We start from the raw sequence: 24293 nt of genomic DNA on the forward strand, positions 1-24293 counted from the left end.
TAGTCCAATTTTTGAATAAATGTGCTTTAAATTCTGCATAAAGATTATTTTAGTATGTTGTGCACCACTGAGTCCTAGTACTCAGCGATAGTTGTTATTACTGTCGTAGATATAGAGACTAGAGGAGCAGCAGATTGAGCTGCTGAGGACAGGGGAGCTACCTGCTTGAAGTATTTGGGTATAATTTATACCCTGACTGTAAATATTCATTTTGATGAATGTAATGCATGTAATTGTATGGACATGTAAATTCGGTCTTGAGCAGCTTGTATAAAGTTTATACTAAGTTTGTAATAAATTTTAGTTTGAATTTCTCTCAATGTAAATTTTTGCAATGATGTATATAAATTACTTTGTCATTAATAAAACATGAATGGTAGTATATTATTTTGAATTGAATTAAATTTCATTAATGGCATTTGATGATTGTTGGATATTGGAAATGATCGAATTGATTTTTTGGAAGTTGACAAATGTGTTGAAATTGATTGAAATAATTGTGAATTTGAAGTAGTTATTGAGGAAAATTATTGGAAGTGCTTTTTTTTCAGGTATTTAAAGAACTGTTTTCTCAAAATACAGACGGAACTCTGACAAAATTTTTATAAAATTTGTGGAAAAATAAAATAGGCTAAAATTTTTAACTAGTTTCTAACTTTAATTAAATGTTTTAAGTACCTATTCGAAAATGCTCACCACTTATCAAAAATAAGAAAATTGTTTTAAAATCCCTTGTAGGGTACTTAATGAGTTATCGGTAGGTGAAGTTCGGTAGTTCATTAGGTATTCTACGGGATCATGTTATGCCTTATAGAGGGATAAGGTGTGACATGGTGCGCATGGTTTGAGCACCACCATGGTGCGCATGGTATTGATCTTCAATTGTGCAATTGTTGTATGCTTGATGTCCATAATTATGCCCATATCTAATTAAATTATTTAATTAGAATTATGATCACACAATTAAATTTGTTTGAATGTGATTCAAATATGAATTTTTAAATTTGTTTGAATATGATTCAAATCTGAATTTTTAAATTTGTTTGAATGTGATTCAAATCTAAATTTTTAAATTTTGTTGAATGTAATTCAAATCTGAATTTTTAAATTTGTTTGAATTATATTCAAATCTAGATTTTTTAGTTGAATATGAGATATTCAATTTAATTTTAGTATGTATGTTTTATTTAATTGTTAAATTGTAATATGAATGATGGATGATCATGGACAATAAAAGACCAATGTGATTGGATTTATTTCTTTTATTTTTCTTTGGGTTGTAAATTAATTAATTTAATTTTAGTGGTATGTATTATAAAGGTTGTAATAATTTTTGGGTTGTAATTTCATTTATTTGGTTCTTGTAAATTCGCCTTGGTATGCTAAGGATTACTATGTAATTGGATTGCAAGAAGAGCAAGGAGGTAAAGAGCATTGGTGGGACCAGTGGGAGGAATTCATGATCAAGTGTTGATTATGTACTCCTTCCGTAACTCTTGTAATATGAATGAATGAAATGCACCTAGGAATGCCCTGATTCAATTCTTGGTGGCTCAGAATTAAATCCCTTAGAAAGTCCATGATCATACCATATTTATATGTTTATCCATGAATGCATGAGATGTATGGGAATGTATGCAAGTATATGATATATGCATGCTAATTAGATAATGTGCAAAGTGAGACCATAATAGTAATTAGGCTGACCACAAAATCTTCCAAACAAATGATTAAGTTGGAAATTGTATAATTAAAGGTAATTATATCATGGGCCCTCCATTGAGGCAATTATTTTAAGAAATTTTAAATACTTGCATATGATGCAATTAATTTAAGAGATTTTCTTAAGAATAATTGTTAAGCATGAGATGTTGTAAATATGTAAATGGTTTGGTGGCCAATAATGGATGTGCCTGAGGACATTAAAATTTTTTGCATGTTTACTGGCTCAATGGGATCAACTTAACTAATGCAAGATAAGTCAATAATGGATGTGCCTGAGATTTTGAGCATTAGGGGCTAGGTAAAAGGATTGAAGCTCACATGAGATGTGATGGGCAAGGAGTTGCTCACTTATAGTTTATTGTAATTCCAATAATGGATGTGCCTGAGGATGATCAATAAGATTATAAGAATTCATTCACCCACTAGAAATCTATCCAACTAGGATTTCCGTTTTCTACTTTGGAAGTGTAGGATTCGCTATGTTAGTAGGAGAACCAATTTGATTAAAAGACTATAATCATTTTGGTTAATTACATGATACATTTACTAATTAATCTGGTTATTTTCTATAGTTAATTTTCTGATAATAATGAGCACGCCACAACCACCACCATCCAATATCCTTGCGAGCATACTTGATCACAGTAGGTTGATAGGACCTAATATTTCTGATTGGCTAAGACATTTAAAACTTATCCAGAACTTAGGACGTATTGGATATGTTCTAGACTCAAATGTTCCTGGTCCCTTACCTCCAGAGGCCACTTAAGAGGAACATGAAACTTTGGACAAGTGGAAGGAGCATGATATGAGAGCCAAGTGTTGCATGCTTGCTTCTATGAGTAATAAGTTACAGAAGCAACATGAGAACATGCAATATGTAAGTGAGATCGTCCTTCACCTACAAGAGTTGTATGGTGAACATAGTAGGAATGCCAGGTATGAGATATCTAGGCAGCTATTTCACATGAGGATGTCTGAGGAACAAAATGTTAAGGATCATGTTCACAAGATGATTCGGCTTATTAAGTAGCTGGAACATCTTGCCTTCAACATGCATTTTCAACTGCAGACGGATTTGATCCTTTAGGCTCTTCCTGAGTCATTTGGGAATTTTAGGACAAATTTCCATATGACTAAGCAGGAATACACCTTGGCTGGTCTACTTAACATGTTGGTTATTGCTCAAAAGAATATGCTAGGCAATAAAGGGAAACAGATAGCTTTGATTGTATCTTCTTCTGCTGGAAAGTCCAACAAGAAGAAGGGTAATAAGAAAAAGAAACCTCAAATTCCTGGTCCTTCTAAAAAGATAGCAAAATAGAAAGGGAAGACCAAAGCTGATGGAGGCAAAGGAAAGTGTTTCCACTACAAGAAAGAGGGGCACTGGAAAAGGAACAACCCAGAGTATCTTGCTTCTCTAAAGGACAAGAAGGATACACCTTCAGAATGTATGTCTATATCTTGTTATTTAGATGTTGATGATGCTCATAATTCATCTACAGCTTGGGTTTTAGATACTAGTGCCAGTTCTCACATTTCTTATGATATGCAGGAACTAGTAAATAGTAGCAACTTACGTTCTCGAGATGTTAGACTCCGGATTGGCAATGGCTCAACTGTTAAAGCTTTAGCCATAGGATCTAAATCTTTTTACATATCTGGACATGTTTTGTGTTTGAATAATATTTTATATGTACCTAATGCTTTTAAGAATATCATTTCGATATCTAGTTTGACTAGAGATGGTTATGAATTTCAGTTCACAGATGATGTTTGCAATATTTATTTTGGAAATAAATATGTTGGCTCGGGTTATATGCATGATGGTCTTTATTATTTGGATAATAATGACAAACACAAATTGAATGCAAGTGATCTAAATGAATGCAATGCCATGGTGAAAATCAACTCAAGTTCAAAATATATTTGGCACTTAAGATTAGGTCATGTTGCAGAAGATAGGATTGCAAAACTGGAGAAAATGGGGATTCTATCCTCATTGAGTTCTGAACCTACTCCAACTTGTGAATCCTACCTTCAGGGCAAAATGACCAGATCACCCTTTGTTGGACAAGGGCTAAGAACTGAAAATATTTTGGAGCTCATACATAGTGATGTATGTGGCCCATTTAGAGAAATGGCTAGAGGTGGTTTTCATTACTTTATTACCTTTACTAATGATAAATCAAGGTTTGGGTATTTGTATTTGATGAAATACAAACATGAATCCTTTGAAAAGTTTAAAGAATTTAAATCTAAAGTAGAAAATCAAACAGGAAAAAGTATTAACGCTCTACGATTAGATTGTGGAGTTAAATACTTGAATATTGAATTTGATGAATACTTGAAAGAGCATGGCATTGTTTCCCAGCTGACTCCTTCAGGAACACCACAGCTGAATGGTGTCTCTGAAAGGAGAAATTGTACCCTATTAGTTATGGTACGTAGTATGATAAGCTATGTTGATATGCCAATCTCCTTTTGGGGATTTGCAATAGAATCAGATTTGCATATTCTGAATAGGATTCCATCAAAATCAATATCTTCCACACCTTATGAGATATAGCATGGAAGAAAACCAAGTCTTAAGCATGTTAAGATTTGGGATTGTCCAGCTTATATAAAAAAGTTGAACACTGATAAATTGGAAACCAAATCAGAAAAGGGTCGATTTGTTGGATATCCAAAAAAGAGTTTTGGATATTATTTTTATTTGCCTACATCACAAAAAATTGTGGTAAATAGAGATGCCACATTTGTTGAACAACAGTTTATTCAAGAAAGAGGCAAAGGAAGGCAAATAGAATTAGAATTGGAGAATTCTTACCAACCAACAGATCAGATGGATATAAATCCATCTAGTCAACCTACACCTATTGATGAAACATCTACAGTAATTCCTCACAGATCAACCAGGATATCTCACCCACCAGTGATATATGGTTTTCTTCATGAAGATGAACAAGAGTTGTTTACTGATGAAGAAGTAGATCATGGAGATGATCTACTTACCTATGAAGAAGCTATATCAGATATAGACTCTTTAAAATGGATTGATGCTATGAAATCCAAAATTAATTCCATGTATAAGAATCAAGTTTGGGATCTTATTGACCCAACTGAAGGTACTGTACCTATAGGGAATAAATGGGTTTTCAAGAAGAAAATTGGTTCTGATGGAAATGTAGAGACCTATAAAGCAAGGCTAGTAGTGAAAAGGTTTCGCCAAAGGCAAAGAATCAACTATGAGGAGAATTTCTCGCTTGTTACCATGCTTGAATCAATTGGGATTCTATTAGCAATAGCTACATATTATGCTTATGAGATTTGGTAGATGGATGTCAAAACATCTTTTCTCAATGGATAAATTGAAGAAAACATTTTCATGAAACAACTTAGGGGTTTTGAATCCCAAGATAGTTCTAAAGTATGCAAGCTAAAGTGATCAATTTATGGGTTGAAACAAGCTTCAAGGAGTTGACACATCCGTTTTGATGAAGCCATTAAGTCATTTGGTTTTATCAAAAAATGAGGATGAGCCATATGTATATAAGAAGGTTAGTGATAGTGCTGTCACTTTTCTTGTCTTATATGTGGATGACATTTTATTGATAGGTAATGACACAGGTATGTTGACAACTGTAAAGGTATGGTTGTCAAATATATTCTCCATGAAAGACTTAGGGGAGACAACCTATATTCTTGGTATTCGCATCTATAGAGATAGAGCGAAAAGAATAATTGGTTTATCCCAAAGTCTATACTTGGAAAAGGTGTTAAAGAGGTTTAACATGCTTGATTCCAAGAGAGGATTGTTACCAGTGAGACATGGTATCCACCTTTCTAAAGAGATGTCTCCTAAGACTCCTAAAGAAAGAGATAAAATGGCTAGGATTCCATATGCTTTGGCTATTGGAAGTTTGATGTATGCAATGTTTTGTACAAGATCGGATATTGCATATATTGTTAGTTTGACTAGCAGGCATCAATCCAATCCAGGTTTGGAACACTGGATAGCTGTCAAGAATATCTTTAAGTAATTGAGAAGAACTAAGGATTTATTCTTGATATATGAAAGTGGTAACTTGCAATTGGATAGTTATACTGATTCTGATTTCCAATCAGATATTGATGATAGAAAATCTACCTCTAGGTATGTGTTCATTTGTAATGGAGGTGTAGTCAGTTGGAAGAGTTCCAAATAGAGTACGAATACTGATTCCACTACAAAGGCTGAGTATATTGTTGTATCAGGTGTTGCTGTTAGTAGTATGCCCTAGAGCATATCATTTAGTATGTATCTTGTACATAATTTTATTAATAAAAGGCATTTCCACTTTTCCGTTTACATAATATATTTATGTGTAATGGAAAAGGTCCATTGATATTTTGTTAGAAATATTATTCTTAAGTTGTTAAGAATATTAGTGACAATATTTCTAGCACAAAGTATCATAAATAGGTTCACAATCGAGGATACTTCATAATAAGGATATGACTTATCCAGAAAGATTGTATTCATGTTTGTTCCCAAGTTATTTATATGAGATATAAATAAGGTGGAATGGTGAGTCTCATGCCATATAACAAACATGATAGGCACTTATAAATGATAAGTAGGCCGAACCAGTGACACTTATGACAAGCACATGGAGTTTACTCTTGTCAATGTTTTGTCATAAATCATATCAGTGCATATAATCTTTAGACACGAGAGATAGCAGCTTATCTTGTATATAGGTAGTTTGAGTTTGATATTGCTTTCATACTTGTACTATGTATGGGTATATGGGCATGTGTGGGCTGCTGCTAGTTATATTTGGAGGTAGGTGTTGATCAAGATGGAATCTGTTCCTCTAAGTAAATAGAGATAAAATCCTATGTTCATTTAATTGTTCTTGATGTTTCAAGTTCCTGGCCAGGAGAGATAGATTTATTCAGAAAAGAGTTTCTGATGAGAAAAATCTTTTTAATCAAGAACTGGAATTAAAAGAGAACATAATATTCATAGCAAATGGAGTTTGACATAAACCATGACTCAAATTTGAGTTGGGATTTTGTAATGAGAGATTCTAGTGCATGGTAACATATGATTATAGGTTCATTTAAGGTAAACCTTATTACTAATTGGGTGGCCATGGCATGCTATGCTAGGTGTTAACCATGGTCTATGAGGTTCATAAAATGATTTAGAGAAATCATTTATGGTAAGAAAGAGTTCTGATGATATTAAGAGTTGATATCATGTCTCATTGCCAATTAGTGATGAGCCTAGTAAGTCACACACATACACAAGTTATCACCTATTTAAATATGATTTAATTAATTAATTAAAGAGTTTAATTAATTAATTAAATAGGTTTGGTTTGCAATTAAATTGCAAAGTCCCTAGCATGACTTGAAACCAAATCTAGATTATTGGATGTGTAGTATAAATTAAATTTATATTTAAAGTGTTTAAATATGAATTTAATTGATGAGAAATTAATTAATAGAGATTAATTAATTAATTTATATTTGATATAAATTAATTAGAAGAAGAAAATAATTATTTTGGGTTAAGAACTCAAAATTAAGACACAGGGGCATTTTGGTCATTTCACAGTGTGACACGTGGCACCATGAGATGGTGACACATGGGATTACACATAAGCTTGCCAAATGTTTTTTTTAATCATGTAAGATGATTAAAATCAAGATTAAATATAGGTTTGACAGTTGGCACAATGTGATTGGGTCACTTAAACCTAGAGCTAATTAAAAGGTGACATGTGGCTAGGGTTTAATGTGTTAACCTAGCTATTTAAGTGTGGTTATGAAAAGAAAAAATAACCAGCAGCCTCTCCTCTCATTTGTCACGCCACTTTGAGCCTCTCCAGCTATTTCTCTTCATCTCTCATCAATTCAAAGAGATTAGCCATCAATCTCTTGAATTAAGAACACTAGAAATTGTTTCTAGTGTCCTGTTTACATCTCTAATCTCTTAAAAGGCAGAACTTGAATTTCTAATTAATAAAAAAAGCATTAGAGGCTGTTCAAGGGCTGCCATAGGTGTTCTTGGTGTGGACAAGCTAGAGGGACAACATTTGGTGTCCTGAAGATGAATCTCAAAGGCGCAGACACGCTGCAGTGCATCAAGAGGTTAGTGTAGTCGTTCTTGATTTAATCTAGGGTTCTAAAATTAATCTGATTAATTTTAAAATCTTAAATGGCAAATACAGATCAAAAAACATATTAAAAGAGTTTTAATATGTTTTTTATCATTGAAATCAAATAGATAAAAATAAATCTTGCATGGTGCATGTGACCCTAGGCGAAATTTTTTTGAATTCAATGGTATAATCTTGTGCTTTTCACGCTTCCGTTCCTTCAATTGGTATCAGAGCCACTTTATTTGCGATTTAGATTGTTGATTATATGATTTAATTGTGTGATTTGATCATGAGATGATTGATTCATTGCTGGTTGGATCAAGAGGTGTGGCGGTACACATGGTGAAGCCACCATTGGTGGCGGCAACATTGGTTCCATGGGTGGTTCAAGGTTTGGCTTTTAATTCTGCAATTGTTGTATGATCTAAGGCCTATTCTTTGACTAATTAAAGTATTTAATTAGTAGTTTTAATCACACAATTAAATTATGATTCAAATCAGAATTTTAAAAGTTGTTTGAATGTGATTCAAATCTTAATTTGTAAAGTTGTTTGAATCATATTTAAATCTGATTTTTAAAAATTTATTCAATAAAATTCAGATCTGATTTTTTAAAAAATATTTAATGTGATTCAAATCTGATTTTTAAAAAAAATGTTTGAATGTGATTGAAATCTGAATTTTTGAAGTTCTTTGAATGTGATTCAAATCTGAATTTTTAAATTTGTTTGAATGAGATTCAAATCTGAATTTTTAAATTTATTTGAATCATATTCAAATCTGGATTTTTAAGTTGAATATGAGATATTCAATTTTATTTAAGTATGTATGTTTTATTTAATTGTTAAATAGTGATATGCATGATGGATGATCATGGACTATAAAAGACCAATGTGATTGGATTTATTTCTTTTATGTTTCTTTGGGATTGTAAATTAATTAATTTATTTTAATTTATTTTGGGCATGTATTATTAAGTTTGTAATATTTTTGGGTTGTAATTTCATTTATTTAAGTTCTTGTAAATTCGCCTTGGTATGCCAAGGATTACTATGTAATATTGGATTGCAAGAAGTTCAAGGAGGTAAAGAGCATTGGTGGGATCAGTGGGAGGAATTCAATATCAAGTGTTGATTATGTACTCCTTCAGTAACTCTTGTAAAATGAATAAATGAAATGCACCTAGGAATGCCCTGATTCAATTCTTGGTGGCTCAGAATTGAATCCCTTAGAAAGTCCATGATCATACCATATTTACTGCTTATCCATGAATGCATGAGATGTATGGGAATGTATGCAATTATATGATATATGCATGCTAAATGGATAATGTGCAAAGTGAGATCTTAATAGTAATAAGGATGGCTATAAAATCTTCCAAACAAATGATTAAGTTGGAAATGCTATAATTAAAGTAATTATAACATAAACCCTCCATTGGGGCAATTATTTTAAGAAATTTTAAATAGTTGCATGAGATGCAATTAATTTAAGAGATTTTCTTAAGAATAATTGTTAAGCATGAGATGTTGTAAATATGTAAATGGTTTGGTGGCCAATATTGGATGTAACTAAGGACCTTAAAATTATATGAATAATTAAAGACTCAATGGGATAAACTTAACTAATGCAAGATAAGTCAATAATGGATGTACCTGAGATTTTGAGCATTAGGGGCTAGGTAAAGGATTGAACCTCACATGAGATGTGATGGGCAAGGAGTTGCTCACTTATAGTTTATTGTAATTCTAATAATGGATGTACCTGAGGATGATCAATAGAATTATAAGAATTCAATCACCCACTAGAAATCCATCCAACTAGGATTTCCGTTTTCTACTCTGGAAGTGTAGGATTCGCTAAGTTAGTGGGAGGACCAATTTGATTAAAAGACCATAATCATTTTGGTTAATTACATGAGACATTTACTAATTAATCTGGTTATTTTCTGCAGTTAATTTTCTGATAAAAATGAGCACAAAACAACCACCACCATCCAATATCCTTGGAAGCATACTTGATCACAACAGGTTGACAGGATCTAATCTGTCTGATTGGCTAAGAAATTTGAAACTTGTCCTGAACCTTGAACATATAGGATATGTTCTAGATTCAAATGTTCCTGGTCCCTTACCTCCAGAGGCCACACAAGAGGAACATGAAACTTTGGACAAGTGGAAGGAGCATGATATGAGAGCTAAGTGTTACATGCTTGCTTCCATGAGTAATGAGTTACAGAAGCAACATGAGAACATGCAGAGTGCGAGTGAGATCCTCCTTCACCTACAAGAGTTGTATGGTGAGCACAGCAGGAATGCTAGGTATGAGATATCTAGACAGCTATTCCGTATGAGGATGTCTGAGGGACAGAATGTTGGGGATCATGTCCACAAGATGATTCGGCTGATTGAGCAGTTGGAACATCTTGACTTCAACATGGATTTCTAACTACAAACGGATTTGATCCTTCAGTCCCTTCCTGGGTCTTTTGGGAATTTTGTGACAAATTTCCATATGACTAAACAGGAATGCACCTTAGCTGGTTTACTCAACATGCTGGTTATTGCCCAAAAGAATATGCCAGACAATAAAGGAAAAGAGGTAGCTTTGGTTGCATCTTTTTCTGCTGGAAAGTCCAACAAGAAGAAGGGCAATAAGAAAAAGAAACCTCAGATTCCTGGTCCTTCTAAGAAAATAGCTAAACAGAAAAGGACGACTAAAGCTGATGAAGGCAAAGGAAAGTGTTTCCACTGCCAACAGGAAAGTGTTTCCATTGCCAATAGGAAAGTGTTTCCATTGCCAGTAAGAAAGTGTTTCCACTGGCCAGAGTATAGCAATCTAAATGAATGCAATGCCGTGGTGAAAACCAACTCAAGTTCAAAATATATTTAGCACTTAAGGTTATGTCATGTTGCAGAAGATAGGATTGCAAAATTGGAGAAAATGGGGATTCTATCCTCATTGGGCTCTGAGCCTACTCCAACTTGTGAATCTTGCCTTCAAGGCAAAATGACTAGATCACCCTTTGTTGGACAAGGGCTAAGAGCTGAAAATATTTTGGAATTAATACATAGTGATGTATGTGGTCCGTTTAAATAAATGGCTAGAGGGGGCTTTCATTATTTTATTACCTTTACTGATGATAAATCAAGGTTTGGGTATTTGTATTTGATGAAATACAAACATGAATCTTTTGAAAAGTTCAAAGAATTTAAATCTGAAGTAGAAAATCAAACAGGAAAGAGTATTAAAGCTCTTCGATCAGATCGTGGAGGTGAATATTTGAGTACTGAATTTGATGAATACTTGAGAGAGCATGGCATTGTTTTTCAGCTGACTCCTCCAGGAACGCCACAACTGAATGGTGTATCTGAAAGGAGAAATCGTACCCTATTGGATATGGTACGTAGTATGATGAGCTATACTGATATGCCAATCTTCTTTTGGGGATTTGCTTTAGAATCAGCTTTGTATATTCTGAATAGGATTCCATCAAAATCAGTTTCTTCCACACCTTATGAGATATGGCATGGAAGAAAACCAAGTCTAAAGCATGTTAATATTTGGTGTTGTCCAAATTTATATCAAAAGTGAACACCGATAAATTGGAGACCATCGTAAAAGGTCGATTTGTTGGATATCCAAAAGATAGTTTTGGATATTATTTTTATTTGCCTACTTCACAAAAGGTTGTGATAAGTAGAGATGCCACATTTCTTGAACAACGGTTTGTTCAAGAAGGAGGCAAAGGAAGGCAAATAGAGTTAGAATTGGAGAATTCGACCAACCAATGCATCGATGGATATAAATCCATCTAGTCAACCTATACCCATTGATGAAACATCTACACTTGTTCCTCGTAGAACAACTGTGGTATCTCACCCACCGGTGAGATATGGTTTTCTTCATGAAGAAGAACAAGAGTTGTCTACTCATGAAGAAGTAGATCATGGAGATGATCCACTTACCTATGAAGAAGCTATATCGATATAGACTCTTCAAAATGGATTGATGCTATGAAATCCGAGATTGATTCCATGTATAAGAATCAAGTTTGGGATCTTGTTGACCCACCTGAAGGTATTGTACCTATAGGGAACAAATGGGTTTTCAAGAAGAAAATTGGTTCTGATGGAAAGGTAGAGACCTATAAGGCAAGGCTAGTAACGAAAGGGTTTCGCCAAAGGCAAGGACTAGACGAGGAGGAGATTTTCTACTTTGTTGCCATGCTTAAATCAATTAGGATTTTATTAGCAATAGCTGCATACTATGATTATGAGATTTGGCAGATGGATGTCAAAACAGCTTTTCTTAATGGATACATTGAAGAAAACATTTTCATGGAACAACCTAGGAGATTTGAATCCCAAGATGGTTCCAAGGTATGCAAGCTAAAGCGATCCATTTATGGGTTGAAACAAGCTTCGAGGAGTTGGAACATCCATTTTGATGAAGCCATTAAATCCTTTGGTTTTATCAAAAATGAGGATGAGCCATGTGTATATAAGAAGGTTAGTGACAGAGCTATCACTTTCCTTGTCTTATATGTGGATGACATACTGTTGATAGGTAATGACACAGGTATGTTGACAACTATAAAGGTATGGTTGTCAAATACATTCTCCATGAAAGACTTAGGGGAGGCAACCTATATTCTTGGGATTCACATCTATAGAGATAGAGCGAAAAGAATAATAGGTTTATCCCAAAGTCTATACTTGGAAAAGGTGTTAAAGAGGTTTAACATGCTTGATTCCAAGAGAGGACTGTTACCAGTGAGACATGGTATCCATCTTTCTAAAGAGATGTCTCCAAAGACACCCGAAGAAAGAGATAAGATGGCCAGGATTCCATATGCTTTGGCTATTGGAAGTTTAATGTATGCAATGTTGTGTGCTAGGCCAGATATCGCATATCTCGTTAGTTTGACTAGCGGTATCAATCCAATCCAGTTTAGAACATCGATAGCGATCAAGAATATCCTTAAGTACTTGAGAAGAACTAAGGATTTATTCTTGATTTATGGAGGTGGAGACTTGCAATTAGATGGTTATACTGATTCTGACTTCCAATCAGATATCGATGATAGAAAGTCTACCTCTGGATATGTGTTCATTTGTAATGGAGGTGCAGTCAGTTGGAAGAGTTCCAAACAGAGCACGATCGCAGATTCCACTCATCGAGGTGAGTATATTCTTGCATCGATGTCGCAAAAGAAGTCATTTGGATAAAGAAGTTCGTGATGTAACTTACAGTAGTTCCTTCCATTGAGTCGCCAGTTCCACTACACCGTGACAATAATGGAGCAATCATACTGAGCTAAGGAACCAAGGTCTCACCAGAAATCCAAACACATAGAAAGGCGCTACCACATTATCAGAGAAATAGTTGGGCGAGGCGATGTAGCCCTGCAGAAAATAGCATCAGCTGAAAATCCAGCTGATCCATTGACTAAGCCTATGTCATTGACTCAGTTAGACCGACATCTTGAGAAGATAGGTCTAAGATATTGTAATGAATGGCTCTAGTGCTAATGGGAGATTGTTAGTAGTATGCCCTAGAGCATATCATTTAGTATGTATCTTGTACATAATTTTATTAATAAAAGGCATTTCCACTTTTCCATTTGCATAATATATTTATGTGTAATAGAAAAGGTCCATTGATATTTTGTTAGAAATATTATTCTTAAGTTGTTAAGAATATGAGTGACAATATTTCTAGCACAAAGTATCATAAATAGGTTCACAATCGAAGATACTTCATAATAAGGACATGACTTATCCAGAAAGATTGTATTCATGTTTGTTCCCAAGTTATTTATATGAGATATAAATAAGATGGAATGGTGAGTCTCATGCCATATAACAAACATGATAGGCACATATAAATAATAAGTAGGCCGAACCAATGACACTTATGACAAGCACATGGAGTTTGCTCTTGTCAATGTTTTGTCATAAATCATATCAGTGCATATAATCTTTAGACCTGAGATAGCACAGTTATCTTGTATATAGGTAGTTTGAGTTTGATACTGCTTTCATACTTGTACTATATATGGGTATATGGGCATGTGTTGGCTCCTACTAGTTATATATGGAGGTAGGTATTGATCAAGATGGAATCTGTTCCTCTAAGTAAATAGAGATAAAATCCTATGTTCATTTAATTATTCTTGATGTTTCAAGTTCCTGGCCAGGACATATAGATTTATTCAGAAAAGAGTTTCTGATGAGAAAATATTTTTAATCAAGAACTGGAATTAAAAGAGAACATAATATTCATAGCAAATAGAGTTTGACATAAACCATGACTCCAGCTTGAGTTGGGATTTTGTAACAGAGAGATTCTAGTGCATGGTCACATATGATTATAGGTTCATATAAGGTAAACCTTATTACTAATTGGGTGGCCATGGCATGCTATGCTAGGTGTTAACCATGGTCTATGAGGTTCATAAAATGATTTAGAGAAATCATTTATTGTAAGAAAGAGTTCTGATGATATTAAGAGTTGATATCATGTCTCATTGCCAATTAGTGATGAGCCTAGTAAGTCACACACATACACAAGTTATCACCTATTTAAATATGATTTAATTAATTAATTAAAGAGTTTAATTAATTAATTAAATAGGTTTGGTTTGCAATTAAATTGCAAAGTCCCTAGCATGACTTGAAACCAAATCTAGATTATTGGATGTGTAGTATAAATTAAATTTATATTTAAAGTGTTTAAATATGAATTTAATTGATGAGAAATTAATTAATAGAGATTAATTAATTAATTTATATTTGATATAAATTAGTTAGAAGAAGAAAATAATTATTTTGGGTTAAGAACTCAAAATTAAGACACAGGGGCATTTTGGTCATTTCACAGTGTGACACGTGGCACCATGAGATGGTGACACATGGGATTACACATAAGCTTGCCAAATGTTTTTTTTTATCATGTAAGATGATTAAAATCAAGATTAAATATAGGTTTGACAGTTGGCACAATGTGATTGAGTCACTTAAACCTAGAGCTAATTAAAAGGTGACATGTGGCTAGGGTTTAATGTGTTAACCTAGCTATTTAAGTGTGGTTATGAAAAGAAAAAATAACCTAGCTATTTCTCTTCATCTCTCATCAATTCAAAGAGATTAGCCATCAATCTCTTGAATTAAGAACACTAGAAATTGTTTCTAGTGTCCTGTTTACATCTCTAATCTCTTAAAAGGCAGAACTTGAATTTATAATTAATAGAAAAAGCTTTAGAGGCTGTTCAAGGGCTGCCATAGGTGTTCTTGGTGTGGACAAGCTAGAGGGACAACATTTGGTGTCCTGAAGATGAATCTCAAAGGCGCAGACACGCTGCAGTGCATCAAGAGGTTAGTGTAATCGTTCTTGATTTAATCTAGGGTTCTAAAATTAATCTGATTAATTTTAAAATCTTAAATGGCAAATACAGATCCAAAAACATATTAAAAGAGTTTTAATATGTTGTTTATCATTGAAATCAAATAGATAAAAATAAATCTTGCATGGTGCATGTGACCCTAGGCGAAATTTTTTTGAATTCAATGGTATAAGCTTATGTTTTTCACGCTTCCGTTCCTTCAGCTGCAAAGGAAGCTATTTGGATAAAGAAGTTCGTGATAGAACTTGCAGTAGTTCCTTCCATTAAGTCATTAATTTCACTCCACTGTGACAACAATGGAGTAGTCATACAGGCTAAGGAACCCCGGTCTTACCAGAAATCCAAACACATAGAAATGCGCTACGACATTATCAGAGAGATAATTGGGCGAGGTGATGTAGCCATGCAAAAAATAGCATCAGCTGAAAATCTAGCTGATCCATTCACAAGCCTATGTCACAAGCTCAGTTAGACTGACATCTTGAGAAGATGGGTCTAAGATATTATAATGAATGGCTCTAGTGCTAGTGGGAGATTGCTAGTAGTATACCATAGAGTATATCATTTAGTATGTATCTTGTACATATTTTATTAATAAAAGGCAATTTCACTTTTCTGTTTACAGAATGTATTTATGTGTAATAGAAAAGGTCCATTGATATTTTGTTAGAAATTCTATTCTTAAGTTGTTAAGAATATGAGTAACAGTACTTCTAGCACAAAGTATCATAAATTAGTTCACAATCGAGAATACTTCACAATAAGGACATGACTTATCCAGAAAGATTATAATCATGTTTGTTCCCAAGTTATTTATATGAGATGTAAATAAGATGGAATGGTGAGTCTCATGCCCTATAACAAACATGATAGGCACTTATACATGATAAGTAGGCCAAATCAGTGGCACTTATGACAAGCACATGGAGTTTACTCTTGTCAATGTATTGTCATAAATCATATCAATGCATATAATCTTTAGACTTGAGATAGCACAGTTATCTTATATATAGGTGGTTTGAGTTTGATACTGCTTTCATATTTGTACTGTGTATGGGTATATGGGCATGTGTTGGCTCCTACTAGTTATATATGGAGGTAGGTGTTGATCAAGATGGAATTTGTTACCCTAAGTAAATAGGGATAAAATCCTATGTTCATTTAATTATTCTTAATGTTTCAAGTTCCTGGCCAGGACAGATAGATTTAATCAGAAAAGAGTTTCTAATGAGAAAATCTTTTTAATCAAGAATTGGAATTAAAAGAGAGCATAATATTCATAGCAAATGGATTTTGACATAAACCATGACTCCAGCTCGAATTGGGATTTTGTAACAGATAGATTCTAGTGTATGGTAACATATGATTAAAGGTTCATTTAAGGTATTCCTTATTACTAATTAGGTGGCCATGGCATGCTATGCTAGGTGTTAACCATAGTCTATGAGATGCCTAAAATGATTTAGAGAAATCATTTATGATAAGAAAGAGTTTTGATGATATTAAGAGTTAATATCATATGTCATTGCCAATTTGTGATAAGCTTAGTGAGTCACACACATACACAAGTAATCACCAAGTTAAATGAGATTTAATTAACTAGTTAAAGAGTTTAATTAGTTAATTAAATAGGTTTAGTTTGTAATTAGATTGCAAAGTCCCTAGCATGGCTTGACACCAAATCTAGGTTATTGGATGTGTAGTATAAGTTAAATTTATATTTAAAGTGCTTAAATATGAATTTAATTATAAAAAATTAATTAATAGAGATTAATTAATTAATTTATATTTGATATAAATTGATTAGAAGAGGAGAAATAATTATTTTGGGTTTAGAACTCAAAATTACAACACAAGGGTAATTTGGTTATTTCACAGGGTGACATATGGCACCATGAGATGGTGACACATGGCATCATATAAGCTTTCCATTTGTCTTCCAATCATGAAAGATGATCAAAGTCAAGATTAAATCTAGCTTTGACACTTGGCTTAATGTGATTAGGTCAATTAAAATTCTGAGCCAATCAGAAGATGACATGTGGCAAGAGTTTTAAGTGATGACCTAATTATATAATGTGTTGTTATGAAAGAGTAAAAGAACAATCTGCTGTTCTCTCATATGTGCCGCCACCTTTGAGCCTCTCTTCCTCTCTTCTTCTTCATCTCGCATCAATTCAAAGAGAATTGCCAATATTCTCTTGAATTAAAATTGCTAGAAATTATTTCTAGTGTCCTGTATATATCTATAACCTCTCTAAAGGCAAATCCCTATTTTCTAATTGGTTGGCAAGGCTTTAGAAGCTGTTCAAGGGGCTGCCATTGGTGTTCTTGGTGCGGACAATCTAGAGGGACAACATCTGGGGTCCTAGGTGCTTCACAAAGGTACCAAACATAACTACAGTGCCTCAAAAGGTTAGTGCACATGTTCTTGATTTAATCTAGGTTTCTAATGAATTAATCTGTTAATTCTAAAATCTTAAATGGCAAACATAGATCCAAATACGTATTAAAAGAGTTTTAATATGCAATTGAACATTAAAATCAATACGTAAAAATTGAATCTTGCATGATGCATGAGACCCTAGAAGAAAATTTTTGAATTTAATGTTCTAATCTAATAATTTCCATGCTTCCGCTCCTTCAGAAATTAATTAGGCACACAAGAGATGTGGCATGATGCATGTAACCCTAGAAGAAAATTTTTGAAATTCAATGCTCTAATGAACTAATCACCATGCTTCCGCTCCTTCAATTTGTATTAGAGCCACTATATTTGCCATTAGGATTGAATATAGAATTTAATTGTGTGATTAGATCAAATTTAAATTGATCTAAAGCTATTTGGGTGCCATATGTGTGGCGGCATCAAGAGAGTGAAGATGGGGCACATGGTTTTGGGCCTAATTGTAAAATTGTTATATACTTTAAAGCCCATACTTAGGCCCATACCTAATTAAACTGTTTAATTAGGAATTTTAATCACACAATTAATTTTTGAAAATTGTTTTCAAGGTATTAAATTTGGAAAGAGTTTCTAAATTTAAATTTGTTTGAATGAGATTCAAATCTGAATATTTTGGTTGAATATGTGATATTCAATTTAATTTTTTAGTATGTATATTTTATTTAATTGTTCAATTTTAATGTGCATGATAGTTGATCATGGACAATAAAAGACCAATATGATTGGATTTATTTCTTTTCTTTTTCTTTGGGTTGTAAAATAATTAATTTTATTTTGGTGGCATGTATTATAAATATTGTAATAATTTGAGTTGTAATTTCATTTATTTGAGGACTTTAAAGTCCATATTCTTATAAATTCACCTTGGCATGCCAAGGATTACAATATAATTAGATTACAAGAAGATCAAGGAGGTTAAGAGCATTGGTGAGACCAGTGGGAGGAATTCAAGATCAAGTGTTGATTATGTACTCCTTCAGCAACTCTTGTAATATGAATGAATGAAATGTACCTAGGAATGCACTGATTCAATTCTTGGTGGCTCAGAATTGAATCTCTTAGAAAGTCCATGATCATACCACATGTTATGTTTATCCATGTATGCATGAGATGTATGGGAATGTATACAAGTATATGATGTATGCATGCCAAATGGATAATGTGCAAAGTGAGACCTTAATAGTAATTAAGCTGACCACTAAATCTTCCAAACAAATGATTAAGTTAGAAATGGTATAATTAAAGTAATTATATCATGGGTCCTCCATTGAGGTAATTATTTTAAGAAATTTTAAATACTTGTATGTGATGCATTTAATTTAAGTGATTTTCTTAAAGATAATTGTTAAGCATGAGATGTTGTAAATATGTAAATAGTTTATGGCCAATAATGGATGTGCCTGAGGACATTAAAATTATTTGCATGTTTACTGGCTCAATGGGATCAACTTAACTAATACAAGATAAATCAATAATGGATGTGCCTGAGATTTTGAGCATTAGGGGCTAGATAAATGATTGAACCTCACACGAGATGTGATGGGCAAAGAGTTGCTCACTTATAGTTTATTGTAATTCCAATAATGGATGTGCCTGAGAATGATCAATAAGACTATAAGAATTCAATCACCCACTAGAAATCCATCCAACTAGGATTTTCGTTTCCTACTTTGGAAGTGTAGGATTCGCCAAGATAGTGGGAGAACCAATTTGATTAAAAGACCATAATCATTTTAGTTAATTACTTGATACATTTGCTAATTAATCTAGTTATTTTCTGCAGTTAATTTTTTATTAATAATGACGACACAACAACCACCACCATCCAATATCCTTGCGAGCATACTTGATCACGATAGGTTGACGGGACCTAATCAATCTGATTGGCTAAGAAATTTAAAACTTGTCTTGAACCTATAACGTATTGGATATGTTTTAGACTCAAAGGTTCCTAGTCCCTTACCCCTAGAGGACACTCAAGAGGAACATAATACTTTGGACAAGTGGAAGGAGCATGATATGAGAGCTAAATGTTACATGCTTGCTTCTAAGAGTAATGAGTTACAAAAGCAGCATGAAAACATGCAGAGTGCAAGTGAGATCCTTCCTCACCTATAAGAGTTGTATGGTGAGCATAGCAGGAATGCTTGGTATGAGATATCTAGACAGCATAGCAGAAATGCAAGACATGAGAATGTCAGAGAGATAGAATGTTGGGGATCATGTCCACAAGATGATTCAGCTTATAGAGCAGCTGGAACATCTTGACTTTAACATGGATTTTCGACTGTAGACGGATTTGATCCTTCAGTCACTACCTGAGTTATTTGGAAATTTTGTGACAAATTTCCATATGACTGAGCAGGAATACACCTTAGCTGGTTTACTTAACATGCTCGTTATTGCCCAAAAGAATATGCCAGTTAATAAAGGAAAAGAGATAGCTTTGATTGCATCTTCTTCTGCTAGAAAGTTCAATAAGAAGAAGGACAATAAGAAAAAGAAACCTTAAGTTACAGGACCTTCCAAGAAGATAGCCAAACAGAAAGGGAAGACCAAAGCTGATTGAGGCAAAGGAAAATGTTTCCCCTGCCAGAAGGATGGGCACTGGAAAAGGAACTGCCTAGAGTATCTTGCTTCTTTGAAGGACTAGAAGGATACACCTTCAAAAGGTATGTCTATATCTAGTTACTTAGATGTTGATGATGCTCATAGTTCATCTACAGCTTGGTTTTAGATACTGGTGCTAGTTCTCAAATTTCTTATGATATACAGAAACTAGGAAACAGTAGCAGCTTACATGCTAGAGATGTTAGACTCCAGATTAGCGATGGCTCAACTGTTGAAGCTTTAACCATAGAATCTAAATCTTTTTACATGTGTGGACACCTTTTTACATGTGTGGACATGTTTTGCGTTGAAACAATGCCATGTTCTTTCAAAGAAAAAAAACAAAGGAAAAGAAATGGGGTGCAACACGAGGACATCCTAAGAGGTCAGCCACCTTAGTACTGCTCTCGCTCAAGCACGTTTAACTTCGGAGTTTTGATGGGATCTGGTGCACTAAAGCTGCTGTGATAGCACCCGCTATACTTTTCGCCTACAATTTATTCATATTCTCACCTTGCCCTCCCCACCCCGACCTTGCCCTTCACGAAATGCCATGTGGGCCCCACGCCCCTCAACTTCCCGAAACGCCATAACTTTTTGTGATCTGGGAATAGACAAGCCATTAATTGCTAAAGGTTTAAAGCGGAGAAAAGAAATTGTTACGAGGATTGAAAAAAAAAAAAGAAAAGAAAAGGGGTGCAACTCGAGGACCTCCCAAGAGGTCACCCATCTTAGTGCTGCTCTTGACCAAGCACGTTTAACTTCGGAGTTCTAATGGGATCCAGTGCACTAGTGCTGGTATGATTGCACCAGTTATGCTTTTCGCCCACAATTTATTCATATTTTCCACTCGCCCTCCCCACCCCGACCTTGCACTTCCCGAAATGCCGCGTGGCCCCACGCCCCGCAACTTCCCCAATCGCCATAACTTTTTGGGATCTGGGAATAGACGAGCCATTAATTGCTAAAGGTTTAAAGCGGAGAAAATAAATTGTAGCGAGGAGTGAAAAAAAAAAAAAAGAGAAAAGAAAAGGGTTGCAACACAAAAACTTCGGAAGAGGTTACCCGTCTTAGTATTGCCCTCGCCCAAGCACGTTTAACTTCAGAGTTCTGATGGGATCCGGTGCACTAGTGTTGGTATGATCGCACCCACTATGCTCTTCGCCCACAATTTATTCATATTCTCCCCTCGCCCTCCCCACCCCGACCTTGCCCATCACAAAACGCCGCATGGGCCCCACACCCCTCAACTTCCTGAATCTCCATAACTTTTTGTGATATGGGAATAAACGAGCCATTAATTGCTAAAGGTTCAAATTGGAGAAAAGAAATTGTAGCGAGGAGTGAAAAAAAAAAAAAAGAAAAGAAGAGGGGTGCAACACGAGGACTTCCCAAGAGGTCACCCAATTTAGTACTGCTCTCGCCCAAGCACGTTTAACTTCGAAGTTCTGATGGGATCCGGTGCACTAGTGCTAGTATGATCGCACCCGCTATGCTTTTCGCCCACAATTTATTCATATTCTCCCCTCGCCCTCCCCACCCCGACCTTTCCCTTCCCGAAAAACCGCGTGGCCGCACGCCTCACAACTTCCCTAACCGCTGTAACTTTTTTTGATATGGGAATAGACGAGTCATTAATTGTTAAAGGTTTAAAGTAGAGAAAAGAAATTGTAGCAAGGAGTCAAAGAAAAAAAACAAAAGAAAAGAAAAGAGGTGTAACACGAGGACTTCCTAAGAGGTCACCCATTTTAGTACAGCTCTCGCCCAAGCACGTTTAACTTTGGAGTTCTGATGGGATCTGGTACCCTAGTGCTGGTATGATCGCACCCGCTATGCTTTTCACCCACAATTTATTCATATTCTCACCTCGCCCAAGCACATTTGTGAACATCATTTCTTTATCTAGTTTGACTAGAAATGGTTATGAATTTCAGTTCACAAATGATATTTACAATATTTATTTTGGAAATAAATATGTTGGCTCGGGTTATATGCATGATGGTCTTTATTATTTGGATAATAATGATAAATACAAATTGAATGTAAGAATCTAAATGAATGTAATGCCATGATGAAAATCAACTCAAATTCGAAATATATTTGGCACTTAAGATTAGGTCATGTTGCAGAAGATAGGATTGCAAAGCTAGAGAAAATGGAGATTTTATCCTCCTTAGGTTTTGAACCTACTCTAACTTGTGAATCCTGCCTTAAAGGCAAAATGACTAGATCACCTTTTGTTGGATAAGGGCTAAGAGCTGAAAATATTTTGGAATTGATACATAGTGATGTATGTGGTCCATTTAAGGAAATGGCTGGAGGCGGTTTTCATTACTTTATTACCTTTACTGATGATAAATCAAGGTTCGGGTATTTGTATTTAATGAAATACAAACATGAATCCTTTGAAAAGTTCAAAGAATTTAAATCTGAAGTAGAAAATCAAACAGCAAAAAGTATTAAAACTCTTCGATCAGATCATGGAGGTGAATACTTAAGTACTAAATTTGATGAATACTTGAAAGAACATGGCAATATTTCCTAGCTGACTCATCCAGGAATGCCACAGCTGAATGGTATATCTGAAAGGAGAAACCGTACCCTATTAGATACGGTATGTAGTATGATGAGCTATACTGATATGCCAATCTCCTTTTAAGGATTTGCATTAGAATAAGCTTTGCATATTCTGAATAGGATTCCATCAAAATCAGTTTCTTCCACACCTTATGAGATATGGCATGAAAGAAAACCAAGTCTTAAGCATGTTAAGATTTGGGGTTGTTCAATTTATATCAAAAAGCTGAACACTGATAAATTGGAAACCAGATCAAAAAAAGGTCGATTTGTTGGATATCCAAAAGAAAGTTTTTGATATTATTTTTATTTTCCTTTGTTAGTAGTATGCCCTAGAGCATATCATTTAATATGTATCTTGTACATATTTTTATTAATAAAAGGCATTTCCACTTTTCCATTTGCATAATATATTTATGTGTAATAGAAAAGGTCCATTGATATTTTGTTAGAAATATTATTCTTAAGTTGTTAAGAATATGAGTGACAATATTTCTAGCACAAAGTATCATAAATAGGTTCACAATCGAAGATACTTCATAATAAGGACATGACTTATCCAGAAAGATTGTATTCATGTTTGTTCCCAAGTTATTTATATGAGATATAAATAAGATGGAATGGTGAGTCTCATGCCATATAACAAACATGATAGGCACATATAAATAATAAGTAGGCCGAACCAATGACACTTATGACAAGCACATGGAGTTTGCTCTTGTCAATGTTTTGTCATAAATCATATCAGTGCATATAATCTTTAGACCTGAGATAGCACAGTTATCTTGTATATAGGTAGTTTGAGTTTGATACTGCTTTCATACTTGTACTATATATGGGTATATGGGCATGTGTTGGCTCCTACTAGTTATATATGGAGGTAGGTATTGATCAAGATGGAATCTGTTCCTCTAAGTAAATAGAGATAAAATCCTATGTTCATTTAATTATTCTTGATGTTTCAAGTTCCTGGCCAGGACATATAGATTTATTCAGAAAAGAGTTTCTGATGAGAAAATATTTTTAATCAAGAACTGGAATTAAAAGAGAACATAATATTCATAGCAAATAGAGTTTGACATAAACTATGACTCCAGCTTGAGTTGGGATTTTGTAACAGAGAGATTCTAGTGCATGGTCACATATGATTATAGGTTCATATAAGGTAAACCTTATTACTAATTGGGTGGCCATGGCATGCTATGCTAGGTGTTAACCATGGTCTATGAGGTTCATAAAATGATTTAGAGAAATCATTTATTGTAAGAAAGAGTTCTGATGATATTAAGAGTTGATATCATGTCTCATTGCCAATTAGTGATGAGCCTAGTAAGTCACACACATACACAAG

General features: G+C 34.2%; 3 non-coding genes and 2 pseudogenes across 3 annotated transcripts; all 5 read right to left on the minus strand.

Annotated features, from left to right (window-relative positions):
* Positions 1 to 20722: 20722 nt before the first annotated feature.
* LOC131175000 (5S ribosomal RNA) lies at positions 20723 to 20841 on the minus strand (annotated as a pseudogene).
* Positions 20842 to 21058: 217 nt separating this feature from the next.
* On the minus strand, positions 21059 to 21177 carry LOC131174892 (5S ribosomal RNA). The gene has a single exon (XR_009145117.1). It is a non-coding gene; the product is annotated as a 5S ribosomal RNA (ribosomal RNA).
* Positions 21178 to 21397: 220 nt separating this feature from the next.
* Positions 21398 to 21516, minus strand: LOC131174981 (5S ribosomal RNA; annotated as a pseudogene).
* A 219-nt stretch (positions 21517 to 21735) lies between these two features.
* LOC131174864 (5S ribosomal RNA) lies at positions 21736 to 21854 on the minus strand. Its single transcript, XR_009145089.1, has one exon. It is a non-coding gene; the product is annotated as a 5S ribosomal RNA (ribosomal RNA).
* Positions 21855 to 22075: 221 nt separating this feature from the next.
* LOC131174947 (5S ribosomal RNA) lies at positions 22076 to 22194 on the minus strand. Its single transcript, XR_009145172.1, has one exon. It is a non-coding gene; the product is annotated as a 5S ribosomal RNA (ribosomal RNA).
* Between the last annotated feature and the right edge of the window lie 2099 nt (positions 22195 to 24293).

Source organism: Hevea brasiliensis, chromosome 16 (genome assembly GCF_030052815.1).
Source record: "Hevea brasiliensis isolate MT/VB/25A 57/8 chromosome 16, ASM3005281v1, whole genome shotgun sequence".
NCBI lineage: Eukaryota > Viridiplantae > Streptophyta > Magnoliopsida > Malpighiales > Euphorbiaceae > Hevea > Hevea brasiliensis.